The sequence below is a fragment of the Furipterus horrens genome, unplaced genomic scaffold (assembly GCF_987537825.1).
Source record: "Furipterus horrens unplaced genomic scaffold, mFurHor1.1.pri manual_scaffold_1, whole genome shotgun sequence".
NCBI classification, from domain to species: domain Eukaryota; kingdom Metazoa; phylum Chordata; class Mammalia; order Chiroptera; family Furipteridae; genus Furipterus; species Furipterus horrens.
This window is the reverse complement of record NW_028327171.1, coordinates 136,337,126-136,352,693: the sequence shown is the minus strand read 5'-3', so window position 1 is coordinate 136,352,693 and position 15,568 is coordinate 136,337,126. Positions and strand designations below refer to the sequence as shown.

At 38.6% G+C, this 15,568-nt stretch overlaps 1 pseudogene; it reads right to left on the bottom strand.

Annotated features, from left to right (window-relative positions):
- Positions 1-9,839: 9,839 nt before the first annotated feature.
- On the bottom strand, positions 9,840-10,974 carry LOC150021961 (leucine zipper transcription factor-like protein 1 pseudogene; annotated as a pseudogene).
- Between the last annotated feature and the right edge of the window lie 4,594 nt (positions 10,975-15,568).

The following is a 15,568-nucleotide window of genomic DNA, read 5'->3' as shown; positions in this document are numbered from 1 at the left end:
AGACAGTTATGCAACACATTATTTAAATATTAAGTATAATACAAGATAAATTTGAATATTCCCTTTAAATATTGAGCACGTGACCTTATTTTAAACATTCACTGAGGAAGTACTCAATCTTAGGTGAATAATCATTTCTTAAGTTAACTGTTCGGGACTAAATTTTCTAATGTATTATATGTCATAAATTATTTTAAGCATGCTGTTTCATCTATAAACCCCCCATTTTCCAGCACAGTACTTGAGATTATATTCATAAGAGTGTTTTAAAGTAAATAAAAATGGCCCATGAGCCCACTTGTTTCTTGTGTAGGAATTCATCTTATGAATGGGGGTTGGGAAAATTAGTGAAGGGGGTCAAAAGTTACAAACTTCCAATTATAAGATAAATAAGTTCTGCGATATAATGTACAGGAGAGATACTGTAGTTAACAATATTGTATTATATATTTAAAAGTTGCTGAGAGAGTAGATGTTAAAAGTTCTCATCACAAGAAAGATATTTCAACTTTGTGAGGTGATGGTTATGTTACAGAAACAGGAATGTTCCAAAAAAACCCAGAGTTTGCAGCTGGGGGATGGGGAGAAGGAAGCAGCTTTTAGGATGCCTCTACATGCCTGAGGCTGGTGGCTAGTGTCTTTTTAATGCAAAATGGCTTTCATGCATCCAAAGCCTCAGGTAGATGGGATGGGACTTGGACCAGGGGATGGTACAGAGAAAGCACGCAGAGCCTGCGTGAGGTTCTGTGAATGGTCAGAACTGGTTACCGCACCCACTGCATCAGAGGACATAGCCAGGTATTTAAAAATAAGCGGCAGACATTTTAGCCAGGCTGACTGTGTGGATTTGACTAAGGATGAGGCTGACTGTGTGCATTTAACTGGGGCTGAGGCTGACTGTGCGGATTTAACTGGGACTGACGATGCAGTTTTAAGGAAGGGACATACCTTGCTGCTTTGAAAAGGAACAGACTGATCATGTGAATTACAAAAGGACTAACTATGCAGTTTACAAGAAGGCCGAGAATCCATTAGGTTCTGGATTAAAAGCTGGTGGACCTGATAACACAGACGAGGTCTCCCCAATCAGAACTGAATGATTGGCAGCTACTGGTAAAGCTGAACTGTGTTTGGAAAGTAAGGAAAGGGTTTCTCTAACTTTTCTAAAACTAGCCTGGTTTTGTAGGGGGGAGGCAAGGATATGTGTTTATGGGTGTTTTAAAGAACATAAGACATAACAACAGAAATCCGCAAATAACTAAATCTATATAACTGTTAAATAAACAATTCTTTTTCTTTTCACTAAACTCTGGTATTGAGAGTTACAATTCTGGAGGCGGGCAATCGGGCCCCTGACTAAAGAGCCTTCGGTTTGTTTCAATGGGAGCAGCCCAGGGGTTCTGTAACAGTTACATGAACTAAACTTATTGTGGTAATCATTTTGCACATATCAAATCATTATGTTGTATACCTTAAACTTACACTGTGTTATAGGTCATGCTATCTCACTAAAGCTGGAAGAAAGAAAGAATAAAGAAGCCATCTTATTATTGGTATGTTGGCTATATTGGAAAGTGAGACTTACCCTTTCAGTAAAATTGAGTGGTGACTAATTACCCATTAAAAAGTAAATTCAATCAAGATGATTAATCATTATTATATAACTGTAACTTTTAGAAAAATCCCCTAAGTATTCAAATAGGACAGCTGCATGTGGATGTCATCCTTATTAAGAATTGTCTAGCAGCCAACTGGAAAGATGACATTTTGATCTTGCCAGTACAGTTAACCTTCACTCTCTGTTATTATCTGCTTATACCAGCAGAAAGAATGCTACTTATTATGCCCTACTTTTCTCTACTTTAAATTTTCTTAATAGTTTATTGGGCATTGAGGGGGAGATATGATGAAAAATATTTAGTTTTGAAAATTATAGTGAAATTGTAGGCCAATGTTATCTTTTATGGCAAGATAGTTATTGCTCAGAAAACTAATTTTTGGAAAGAAAAGGAAAGAGACGTTAACTTTGGTCATTCTAAAGAGGAAATAGTTTTCGTCAAGTAAAAATAAGAGATAATTTGACATTGTGGGTCTCTCAAAAAATGCACATACTTAATCATTCTTTTCAAAAATGAAGATAAAGTAGATAATGAAATAGTCACTTGTCCCCATCTAAATATAAGGTGGCCAGGAAATGCAATCCTGTATACATACAGCCTTTATATTGAAAATTGTGAGAATTCTGGCAATCTACTTAATTTTCCCCATGTTTGTATCTATCAGGTGATTTGGTTAAGTGAGAAAGAGAAGGGGAGTTTGTGCCATGGCTGCAACCAACATCAGGTGTATAATCTAGAGTTAGCTATGATAATAATTTGTTTTTAAAAATTAATATTCCCATTGTGCATACATATAATATACTATTCAGTTACTTCTACTAGAAATGTTATTTTGTCTGAATTAGTAAAGGTATTATGGGTTAAATCATGGCTCCCAAAAAAGATAGGTTGAAGTCCTAACTTTAGTATGTCAGAATGTGACATTTGGAAATATGATTTTTATAGAGGTAAGCAAGTTAAAATAAGGACATTAGTAAAATGTGGTACAAAGTTCCCACAGCCTGTGGTTGGGAAATGGGGGAAGGGAGAGCAGAAGATACTGTCAGTTAAGATACTTTGCATATCTATGTCAAGCTAATAGCTGGGCTACTGCCTCTGGGCAAAAGGCATAGTGATTCTAAAAGCAGTCAGTGACTAATGACAGGAGCCAGGGGTGGTTCCCCTTGTATCATTGAGTCATTCTTGTCTGACTAAAGATGGCAGCCAAGAGAAAGTAGTAGGTATAGGAAACTGGCAGATGTAACTCATTGTGGGGGGAGCTGAGTATAAGGTCACACAGGAAGCTCTGGGTCAGGACTTAAAGGAAGGGAGGACAGCCATGAGGAGATGAAACCATGTGGTTTGAAAGGATGTAGAAGCACTGCCTTGCCCCCTCATCCCCCTATACTCAATGAGGTCTGATGTGAAAGGAAGTGCCCCGTGGTTTGGAGTAATGGGGTGTCAGGTGGTTTTGGGTTAAGAACCAGAGTAAGAAAGAGGAGACCTAGTGGGAAACCTGCCTGGAGAACACAGTGGCACAGCTGATGAGGCTGAAATTGTGGGGACCTGCTTACGCAAGCATGCGTTAGTGGGAAATGCCTGAAATGCTGAACTGTGACTGGGAATGCTGAGCTGCAGACCTCTTCTTTTTCTGAAAGATGGTACTTCTCACTGGCGTATTCTGAAACTGGCCTGGGTTAGCAAAGGAGGGCAAGATTATGTGTTTTTGGGTGTTTAAAAGGGGAGTGGAACTTAACAGCAGAAATCTGTCATTATTCTAAATCTGTATAACCTTTAAATAAACCACTTTCCTTTTCACCAAACTCTTGCATTGGGAGTCACGCTTCATGGCGTCAGGCAGTTGTACACCACACCCGTTCCAGAACAGCATAGGCTGGGGTTCTGTAATACTAGGTTGGGAATTAATCCAATATAATTATTTTCCTTACAAAAGAAAAAGTTTGGACTCAGAGACAGACAGTCATAGAGAAAAGGTCATGTGAAGGTACACAGGGAGAATTCCATGTGAAGATGAAGGCAGAGCTTAGAGTGATGCATCTATAAGCCAAGGAGAATCAAAGACTGCCAGCAAACCCTTAGAAGTGTTGAGAGATATAGTCCCTCACAACCTTCAGTAGGAAGTAACCCTTCTGACATCTAACATCATGTATAGAACTATGAGAAAATACACTTCTGTTATTTAAGCCTTCTCATTTGTGGTATTTTGTTTTGACAGCCTTTGGAAACTAATAGAAATGGACTGTATTTCACACTATTATTATTATAGCATTAAGTTGAATCTTTGGGTAAACTATTGAAACATAAACTTATAAATGAATAAGTGGTACTTTTTAAGAAACCAAAAATACATATGAAAAAATATTAGCTGCCTATTTATCATTTTGACTAACAATAGATGACTAAATTTAACTCAAAACTTTTTGTTGTAGAACTTTATAACATTTCTTAAGGCTGGCATGAACATAAACACTCTATTTAAACACTCTATTCTAGTAGACCTATTAAAAGATGTTAAGACCTTTATTTTTTTTAATATTGCACAATGTGAAGATTAAATATATTCACTAGATTTTACCCAAACCAGTAGCGGTCCTGCAAGCCTTTCTCGTATGTTATATAAATTTTAAAAATCCATGAAAATGTGCTTTTTAAAGAAATTCCTTAAATATTGTATTTACTAGGCTCTTGTATGGATGAAACACATTGGTAGGCTAGATTATGCTTCAGTAAAAGACAGCCCCCAAATCTAAATGGTATATCATACCAGATAGTGTGGGGTAGCTCAAGACATGGGTCCTTCCACCACCCCTGAGAGAAAGCTTGCCAGAGTGTTACAGGACCCTGCCAATGCTGTTCTGGAACAATGTGGGGTTCGATTGCCCGCCACCAAGAAGTGTGACTGCCAACGCAAGACTTTGGTGAAAATGGAAGGGATTGTTTATTTAAAAGTTATACATATTTAGAATAATGGCAGATTTCTGCTGTTAAGTCCTGCTCCCTTTAAAACCACCCTAAAACACATAGCCCTGCCTCTCTTTGCCAAGCAAGGCCAGTTTCAGAATACACTAGTAAGAAGTACCATCTTTTAGAAAAGCAGAAGTCTGAAGATCAGCATTCCTAGTCACGGTTTAACTCCAAACATCTCTCAATCTGGGTGGCCAAGCAGGTCTCAGCAGCTCTGTCAGCTCTGCTGCTGTCTTCTCCCAACAGACTTCCAGGTTGACCTTGTGTCAGACTCATTGACTTTCAGACCTTCTGACAGACCTCCTCTCTCACTGAAAACCTTGTGGCTCCCTTTCCTGACTTTCAGCCCACCCTCATTTAAATGCTTGGACTGGGACTTCCTGTGTGGCCTCCTATCCAGCCCTTCCTATGGTGTGTTAGTGTCTGCCATTTTTGTGAGTTCCCCCATGTCTTTTCCCCTCTTTTGGCTGCCATCTTTAGTCAGGGAAAAAGTCCCCAGTGACACAGGGGCATCCTGGGTGGGCATTTTTCTCCTCCCTCCCCCCACCACTCTACCCTTGGCTATGTCATGAGTCCCTGAACTTTCTCAGAGTCGCATACACAATTCACCCTGGGTAGCAGCTCTCTTCCCATCAGGAAGGCATGGCTATTAATTTGCCATTGTTATGCTATGTATCTTAAACTCTATATCATCCACACTCTCTTCCCCCAATCCTGCCCGAAGACAGGATTGTGGGAATTGGTCCCCTATTTTCAGGGAACCTATGCTCTACATCCCATTACAAGAAGGCCCCTGGCTAGGAGAAATGTGTATTATTCTGGAAATAGATTGTAATCCTCTTTTTATACCCTTTCAGGAGTCACTTCCTGTCCTGTGGCTACTTCTTGATCTTCTCTTTCTGCGTGTACACACTGAGTTTGTTATGTATAGAACACATGCCTCCTGTGTCTGGGACCACTTCAAACAAGTCTTGGACTAAGGGAGGTGCGGTCCTGCTTGCCGACACACTGCCATCAGAATTTCCTGTAATGTGAATAATAAAAGCAATATCTATTCCACCCAGTCCTCCTTGTGGATTTTTTAGCTTATCCAAATGAACAATCATGATTCCCCAGGCTTGACCACAGGGCATTCCTTCTTGTACAACATATCCACCGTAGATCAGGTTAAGGTGCTATAAAGGATAAAGAAGCCAGTGACTCTCAGACCAGTAGGAGATAATTAACAGATGAATCATAGAAAAGAGTCGAGGAAATGACATTCTGAGGCTCCTCACAGATATCTTTGGGATCAAAAGGAGGAAGATTGACATCACCAAATACATAGAAACAGAAGATGTAGCTAGATAACTTTGCAAATAAGTTGGAGATAGACCTATAACTAGATAACCCTTTGTTAATCACACCCTTAGTTAAGTAGTAAATCATGTTAGATTGTGAACACAGATCAACCAGTAATGGAGAAATGGGAGAGGAGAGGGGAGGGGGAGCTATTCACATTAGTATAAAACCAGTTTTCTTTGTCTACTTCACACCCCTGACTGGCTGTGTGCCCGACTCTGCAGACTCATGAATAAATGCCTCACTTTGCTGCTGAAGTCCTGTGTCCTGGTGTTTTGTTGTGAGCATTTCTCACAGTGCTGTACCTGGTGTCTTCACTTCTGGACCAAGGCTCATTCATGTGGTGCCTTAGTGTATGACCCAACAATTAGCGTTGAGAAAAACAAGTATTTATTTATAATATTCCGACCAGGGGGAAAGTGCGGCTGGGAGCTATCCTGCTCAGAGCCCTGTTTTCCCCTGAGACCCATCACTTTTCTTGCTTCCTAAAACGTTATAAGTGAAAACCAAGCCCAATAGTTCCCAATTCCTTATCTGTCAGCTCTGTCCTTCAGGATCCAGGGTACGTTGTTATCAGCCCCTATTTAATAGTCCAGGAAAGCATGTGCCATGCACACTGGATCATGGCAAACTCCAGGAAAGGCACAAGTCCTAAGACAGTGTCCTTTCCACCTGCCCTGAGTTCCAAGAGTTCAGATAAAGTGCGGGTCTGCAAGGCAGAGTCCTTGGTAGCTTCAGAGTCATCTGGAGCAGGTGTGATCAGAGCAGCAGCATGACTGCTTTCTTACTAGCCCAGGCCACATGGCCAAATGGTGATTCCAAGCTGCATAGTTATTTCTTCTCACATGGTTGCTACAACCTGCTGCTCCATCATGCTCCTTTAACATGTTCCTTTATGCTTCTTCTCATGGCAGACAGCAGGACCCTTCTTCATCCTTTCAAACAGCGTGGCCTATCTTTCATATCAGACATCGTAGCAGTGAGGCCCCTTTTTATCCTTTCAAATAGCATGGCCCTTATGGCTCCCCTTCCTTCTCAGGGTTGGCTGCCCTAATTTTAAATGCTGATCTGGAGCACCATACTTCATTGTTATGAAAAGTATCTTAAGCTGTAGCATCTGCCCTTTTACTGAGGTGGCAGCGCTCCTTCCCTTCAGGAAATGTTCAGCTATCTCCTTGTCATTGATAGGAAAAGTATCTTAAACTGTATCATCTGCTCTTTTACTGGCCTTTTACCTGGGCAGTAGTACAGCTATTATCTAGCCACCAGCCTGCATAGTATGCAAAGCACCTTAAAAGCTGTATTACCTTCTTCCTTCATATCCCAAACCATGGGCTGTGGGGACTTTAGGGACACTGTCCTATTACAAGGCCCATAGAAAAGCCACCATCTGTATCTCCCTTGAGAGGGAGAAGGGTATTCTAGATAGAGTCCTTAGACAAGTAAATGCTATGGCCTGAAATTGACACATTTCACTATTGTTTAAAAGCAATTGGCCAGACTAACCATTTGATTTGTCCCACTCAAACATGAGGCAGTAAAGAAGTGCAATGTACCTTTTGCTTAGAAAGCAGAGGTTAGAAATATTTGATAAGTAGCATTAATAGCTATTGAAATAATATCTTTCAATTTTCATGCGTTTCTGAATTACAAAATTGTGATACCCAGCCAAGGTTATTTAATTGGTAACAGATGGCTCTGGGATTTGAACACAAAAGCTTCTAACAAATATGCTATCATGCCTTTTTAAAGATTTTGTTTTCTTCAGATTTGAGTTTTTCTATGAAAATCAAATTAAAGTTGTAGTAGAAATGGAAAGAAAATGATTGAAAAATAAACCATGAAAATGGGATGAGTATACTTGTGAAAAAATGAAATTCTACATTTATTGGTGATTGACCTCTTCCTCAAAATATCATTTGGTTTAATTTTCACAATGTGACTGTTTTTACATTTACGAATTTATGTGTACAACATATTTTGTTTTCTCACTCTATACAAGACAAATACTTTTCCCTCTAAAATCATATCCTGTGCCCACAGTATTCCATGATGATATTGCTTATTTCTGTAAAACAAATGGCTCCCTGCAGTATTACTTTCAGATGAAATCATATCAGATCTCATAAGATGAGCCAAGCAGGGGTAGTGCACAACTGAGATCTCTAAGAAAAACCTTGATACTGTAAGAATGTACTTTCAGGAACTCAATAACATTTGGAGGTAGTTAAATAATAACAAAATAATGCCTCACCCTTAGCAAGTTTTTAAAATTCAACATCACAGTACTTATATTAAATGAAATTGAACCAAAATCCTGGATTGTAACAATCTTTGTGTTCAGTTTAATTTGTGGAAGTTATAGAAACTTCAGAAACTAGCTAGATTCTAAAATAACAACAGAATATTATTATTTTTGTTTGCACTGTATTTTTTACTTTTTCTTTCAAGATTTCCCCCCTTTGTGTTTGTTAGTAGAATATTTCATTTTCTTGCTCTCCATATACAAGTGAAACAAGAACTATTTTATTAAACTATGTAAATACATCAGCTAATAAAATGATGTGAAGAGAGTTTTTAAGTTATGTTTTATAAAGACATTTAGATTTGTTTTTAAAATTGCCTGAGCCCTGGCCAGTGTGGCTTAGTTGGCTGGAGCATTGTTCCATAAACCAAAATGTTGTAGGTCCAGTTCCCTGTCATGGCACATGCCTAGATTGAGGGTTCAGTCCCTGGTCAGGGGGCATGTACAAGAGGCAGCTGATTAATCAATGTTATCCTCTTACATCGATGTTTCTCTCCTTCTCTCTCGTCCTGCTTTTCTCTTTCTCTAAAACTAATAAGCCTATCCTTGGATGAGGATTAGAAAGGAAGGAAGGAAGGAAGGAAGGAAGGAAGGAAGGAAGGAAGGAAGGAAGGAAAGAAAGGAGAGAAAGAAAATTGCCTGAATACAGGAATGGGAAAGTCTAGTTTATGAGACTTTTGCTCAATATGAGAAGATTTGTATAAAGTTACAATGATCCAACAATGTAAAAGTCTTTCATAGATAATAGTAAGCTCCAAAATCTTAGAAAGTTTTGAAACAGAGATGAACACCTTTGTAGAGTCATTGGAGAAGGGATCATGACAGGGCACTGAACCGACAATATGTAAGGTATTTTCATTCTAAGCTTCTCTAATTTAGTAAATAAACACAGTAAATACTCAATAAGTACCATTTCGTGCCTCTCATAACTGAGCAGCCATTCAAGAAAAGACCTAATCAATTTCAAGATGTCCTATGAGATAAAGGGGCAGACATGGTTAGCAAAGGAGATGTTATCAGTATACTTTAATTCTAACAATGCCTGGGAAACACACTAGTGTTAGAAATGGAGGGTTTGAGCACTCTTGAGCCCCTTTACTAAAAAAAAAAAAAAGTGATCAAATTGAAGTGTGGGAAGGTTGGAAAAGAGGAGTTCATATTAAATAAGAAAAGTCAGGGAGTAGAGAAACAGATTTCTGAAGTTGGGCAAAGGGACATCCTACTGTCAGGTTCTACTCTATTATCAGGTAGGAGCTTTTTTTTTTTTTTTTTTTTTCTTTTTAAAATGCTTTATTAGGATAGTTACTTATATTTTACTTAAGGAGTGCACAAGTATGGATGTTGCTAGCTTTAATATCTATTAAAGAGGTACACTCTTTATGCTAATGCAAAAGGATAAGACTCTTCTCGCTAAAAACCTCTTCTCTGCTATAAAGATTCTCAATGCACTTAACTAAGACTCGAGCACTCGGCAAAGAGGGGTTTGGGACAACCGACCAGATCAGTAGGTCCCCTCTCCCCAATTAGATAACTGAAAATAGGCACTCCAGTTTTAAACAGTAGAGGAAAAGTCTAAATAAGTATTAGAAAAATAGAGAGATATAATGTAACAAACTGCTTCAGAATACATGCTTGAGGTAAGGAAGTGTATATGCTTATGTTCCGCATGGCAGCTTCAAAGGAAATCTTCAGTTTTTAGTCTGTAGATTCATATTTTGCCAGCTTCTCTCTCAGGTCTTTGATTTGCTCGTTCTTCTTGGCCAGGATCTCCTTCATGTTTCGATAAGCTGTTGTTTCTTGGAATTTCTTCTCCAACTCCTTTTCGGCCATGCTCAGCTGCTCCTGAACCTTCAGCATGTCATGCCTGGCTGCGGCCAGACCGTCTTCCAGGGACTTCTGGTTTTTGATCCTGTTGTTAACTGTCTTCTGGAACTCATTCTTTAAAGTGGCAACGGTGTTTTCGTAAAAATTCAGGTCTTGGGGTCTCAGAAAACCCTGCTGTTGGTTGCTTTGCTCGAGCTGTAATTCGCGCAGCACGCTTGCCAGCTTTGACTTCTCCTCCATTGCAGCCACAGCCTGCATCTCAAGGGTCTTCATCCTTGCCTTCAGCATCTCATTCTCTTCTTGAAGTCTCACAATTTCTTTGTTCAGGAGCTCTGCTGTCCCACCCTCGTTCAGTGGAGCAAGTTTTGGCTTCATGAGATCCATGACAGGCTTTTTATTGGAAGATGTAAATTCCGCTTTTTCAAATTCTGCAACATGTTCCAATAATTCTCTGTTTTCAAGCTCAGAGACATCCGTCTGGAGCTTGAGGTACCACTTCTCCGCTTGCGCGAAAAGCTGACGCAGCAGCACCACGTTGGTGTGAGCCGTGTTGATGAGCTCAGACTCCATCTCGCTGTGGACCACAGCCTGCAGCACGCTCAGCATCTCCGCGACCTCGTCTGCGGTGAAGGTCGTCTCCACCAGTCTGCTCTCCTTGAGGTCCTGGAAGCAGGAGTCTACAGTTTTGATTCTCAAGCCTCTTCTTGAACGAGCAAAACGCATGTAATTAATAACTTCATTTTGATGGTGCTCATTTAAGCCAAACTCAGCCATCGCGGTGGCCGAGAGTCTGCAGCCTCTGGGAGGGGCAGAAGTCAGGCGAAGTCCCGCTGAATCTGGCGCTGCGGTCGGAGGTCGGATCGCAGTGGGGGGAGGCTCGCAAGCAGCGGAGATTTATTCAATCGCAGCGGATGCGGGCTGGATCACCAGGTAGGAGCTTTTTGAAGGATAATAAATAAAAGATTAAAAATTTCCTTTCAAAGATTGAGTGCATACCAACTACCTAGGGAAGGGAGTAAAGGACTTAGTCATTATTATGGTGACTTTGAACATTTCAGGCACTTAGCACCCTCCTGGGTATGAAAGACCAAATCAAGTCCATTAAATACTTAAGCTTTAAAGCTTCCTCAGTTCTATCCTCTAAAAGCTTGGATTTTAGTGGTGACTAGACAAAGGTCATTAAATAGTTCTTAGGGGTACTCAGATATACAAAGTACATAAATTTATTGTTATTATTCACAATTTTAAGTACATAAGTACCTCTCAGATAAATGCATTTGCAGCCTGGTATTTTAAGACAGCTTAGAAAAAAAGATATTAATATCATTTTAAGTCAAGTAGAAGCAAATTCATGAGGACTATAAGTGTAAGGGAAAATATTCTACTAAATGACCAAAGGGAACCACAGCATATTATTGATAAATTATACAGTGCCTTTCATTTCAAAGATAAAAGCCTCAGTACAAAGGACAAAAGATGTATAGAAAGAGATCAATTTACATATTATTTTAATCGATCTATTTCCTTTTGACATTTATCAGTGTCAGCAACAGTGTACTACGATAATAGAAGAAAGCAGAAGAAAACTTACTTATTAAATCAATTGAACCACATATAATAGATAAAAATACCTTTGGTAAATCACTTATTTTTCTTCTCTCTCCCTCTTTCCCCCTAAATGATTGGGCACAGATAACAGGATGCTGGAGGAAATGGAGAAGTGGAAAGGATGAGACAGGAGAATTCCTTTCACTGGTGCTGTGCGTTTCTGTGTGCTTTGCCCAGAACTTGGCTCCTAAGAGCACAGAGGAGTAAAGGTACACGGCAGGGCCTTTCTGTTTTAGTCACCACAGCCCTGAAACCTTCATAATGGCCTGATATACATCAGCTATGTCTGCTTCTAGCTCATTCATTGTCTACCTTTTAGACAACCTGGTGCTGGAGACTATCAGTACAGCACCAGCACTGGATCCAAGCAAGAAACCAACCCCCAAAAGTTATCTCCAGGAAGCTGGCTCCAAATGGATAGCTTATAATTTATAATGTTATCTAACAGTTTAAACAAAGTCATAATTGTTATTGCCAGTTTTTGTCTCTGCAGGTTGTTGCAGCTATTCTTCCCACTGCAAATACGCCTATCTTTGATCCACTATTATCTCATACACTTGTAATGATTCAACAGCTCCATTACAATGTTTAGAAATCAAAATATCTTTATAAAAAAAGATTATCAAATTGTATATTCTATATACTGAGATGTAGACATCAATTATTTAGTATTTTTTTGGTCTCTGAGGTTTTCTTACCTCAATGCTTATGTTGAGTGTAGTTCAGTCAGAATGAATTTAAATTGTAAAGTATAATTTATGAAAACAAAAAAGCAGTTCGGTGTTGAGGTATCTTCTTTCTTTTGTGTCGCCATCCTGGGTTTGCACACCAAAGAACCAAGTAGCATCTCGGTAATCAGAAAACTCCTTTGCTGCCTAATTGGAGCATATTCAATTGCTTTTCTTGTTTCTAAGTTGGAGGGGTGGCTAAAGCAAGTCTCGTATTAGTTAAAATATAGTGACTACATCACACAGAAATGTATATTTTTATTTGTTGCTTCTAAGTAAGAATGAGTTAAAACAACTCATTCACAGTCATTTGCAAGCATTCTAACAGAATTCCTGTACACTAGTTTAGTGAAGCTTAAAATCATAGTATTACTTCTCATTTTGTTCATATGTTATCTGTATGCTTGAATGTGCTTCTAAATAGATTTAAATGTGAACTATCAGTACTAAGCATAAAGTTTCTTGTGCATGTTACAATATTTCTTTCATGTAAATATTCTGGGATGTGCTAGGAACAACGTATAATGAATGTTGGATTACAGTGTCATGTTGCTTTCTTTAGAATATTTGAGAATTAAAGGGGGCTCTATGCTAACAATGTAGATAAACCACAAAAATACAGTTTTACTGATAATTTGTGCTAATTAATCAATTAATGTAAAATTACATATTTTCAACACTTTTGAAATATAATACATCATTGTAGAAAGGTCACATATCTAAAATTTAACTTCAAATTACTAACATGTACTGAAGTCTCACTCTTTCCTTTTTGTTGACCACATTAGCAGTTTATATAGTCACCTGAAAGGCACAGCAGCTCACAGGTACATTATTCCAACTCAGAATATTTTCTATATCTTTCTTCTCCTGAGAGAAGTATCACCTTATATATCACTTGATCAGGGATAAACCACTGAAGTATAACTCAAAACCAAAGCAGCAAATTAAGTAAATTGGAAGAGTGGAGCTGGGGTAATAGTTAATACAGAGACACCCAACTAAATCCCAGCTGACCAGTAGATTTTGAGCTAAATCAATAAATTGTGAGCACTATATGACAAAAGCTCACTGACAGAGAGCATCCATACTGATGATTGCTGTAGCTTCCTGACATATCTACCAAAAAGTTAACGTCATCTGGCATGCACACAGGATAATAAGGGATAGGAGTTCTGTCTCTCAAGCATGGAAAATTGTTCCTAGACTGACTTATATATACAGGTAGGCCTAAAAATATTGAGTAATCAAGTTAATTAATCTTGTCAGCATAATGTTAATACAATTAGATTGATATAATTCCAGTATAAAATAAAGCACAGAGTAATTATTTCTCTAATGAAATTTTAATAAATCTGGCAAGAAATAAGAAAATATTGTTAAGCAGAAGGTTGTTCTTAGCATCACATAGTCAACTTTAAGTGTTTGTCCTGGGCTATGGGTCACTTAAATATCACTATGAATTCTTGGAAACATCTCTAGTTTTATACTTTCCTCTGGAGTATCTTTATTAGTTTAAGGACCTTAAACTTCCAGTTAGAAGAATATCATAAATCAATGGCTATCTTGTTAGTGGAAAAGGTTTATTATTTGATGTATTTACTGATATATACTAAATATCTACAATTTTTGATTTAATTTATTGTGTATTAAACATATGATTACACTTATTTAAGGAGACATCTTACTTTTTACATAGCCACATCTTGTAATGTAAGGATTTTTTAAATGTTTAATAAGATTACTTTTATTTAATGATTATTTTATTAAACTTCTGCTCTCAAAGAACTATTTAGTTTATACCATGTATTTCATTCCTCAGAACCTCGGTGGCATTGGTCTAAGGCACCATGTTGCCACCCAGGATCCTAAAAGTGGTTGTCTTGTAGATGGATTTCATTGGGTGGTAGGTGGTAGTAATGCCAGCTCTGCCTTTGGTGGGGGGTCACAGAAACCTAATGAGATATAACATCTGTGTGGCTTAGAAGGCTTTCATCTCCCTTGGCTATTTTCTAGTCCTGTTTCCATACTTCTAATTGAATCAAGGTAAATCTCCAAAGATTGAACTGTGCATGACAGCGTTGTATCCATTATATGAGAAACGACCACTGGTGATATTCTCCTCAGTTTGCCTCATGAAGCCCTTGCCCAGCTTATTCTGATCCTTCCATATGAATTCACGAAATGCCTGTATATTAATCATATTCATGCAGAGATCCTCTGAGATGGGGGCATCTACTTCTGTGGTCTGTCCAGAACTGGAACCTGGACCTGAAGACTCTTGCTTCCTATCTATGGTTCTTTTTTAATGAAAAGCAGCTCCTTCAGAACTTTAGTCATATCCATTTGGAAGCAGGCTACCATGGTAACTGTGGAGAACAGAGACATTCCTGTCCTTAAAAGGGAACATAGCCAGCTTGCCTTTTACTTCACTCTGAAGTCATAAGCAGCCACATATATATTGCCAGTCTGCAGGATGATGTAAGCATTGTCCAGAACTCAGGATCTGAGTTCACAGCCCTAGCTTTTACATTTTTTCCTCCTGTTTCCAATGATCTATCTTCATGTGCTTTCCTTAACCCAGAGAGAGGACTAGCTGCTTTGCAGATATTCTAGCATCTCTTCCTTGCTCTAGACATCCCCTGCCATTCTGACCAGTCTCCCAGTCTCCTGTACTCCCACCACACTGGAATCTGGAAGAAATTAGAGAGCCAAAGATCCCAGTATCAGCACAGCATGAGCATGAGACTGGTCAGATAGACCCTGTGGCAAGGTAATAGGACTGAGCCCAGAAACCAGTAGGTGGTGAAGAAGGAGGTTGAGTATGTGGGGAAGCTCATTGAGAGGAAGGAAAGAAGCAAGTGGAACACTGGCTTAGGAACTCTTGCTGAAGGTCATTGCTGTTGTAATATAGAGAATAAGAAAAAATGTGTATAAATACATATATATGGATATACTTATATTCACTCACACACACATTGACTATAAATTAGTTGTATAAACTATTAAAAGTTCTAAGGAAATAAATATAATTGCTTCATAAATTATGTGTTATACAAATGTTAGTTAATATTTACATCGTCTCTCCCACATACTCAGATGATATTGTTTTCCCTTTCTATACTGTGCTATACTGCAGTACTCTAATATTAGAAAAGTTATAAGCTTTGGAATGAGAC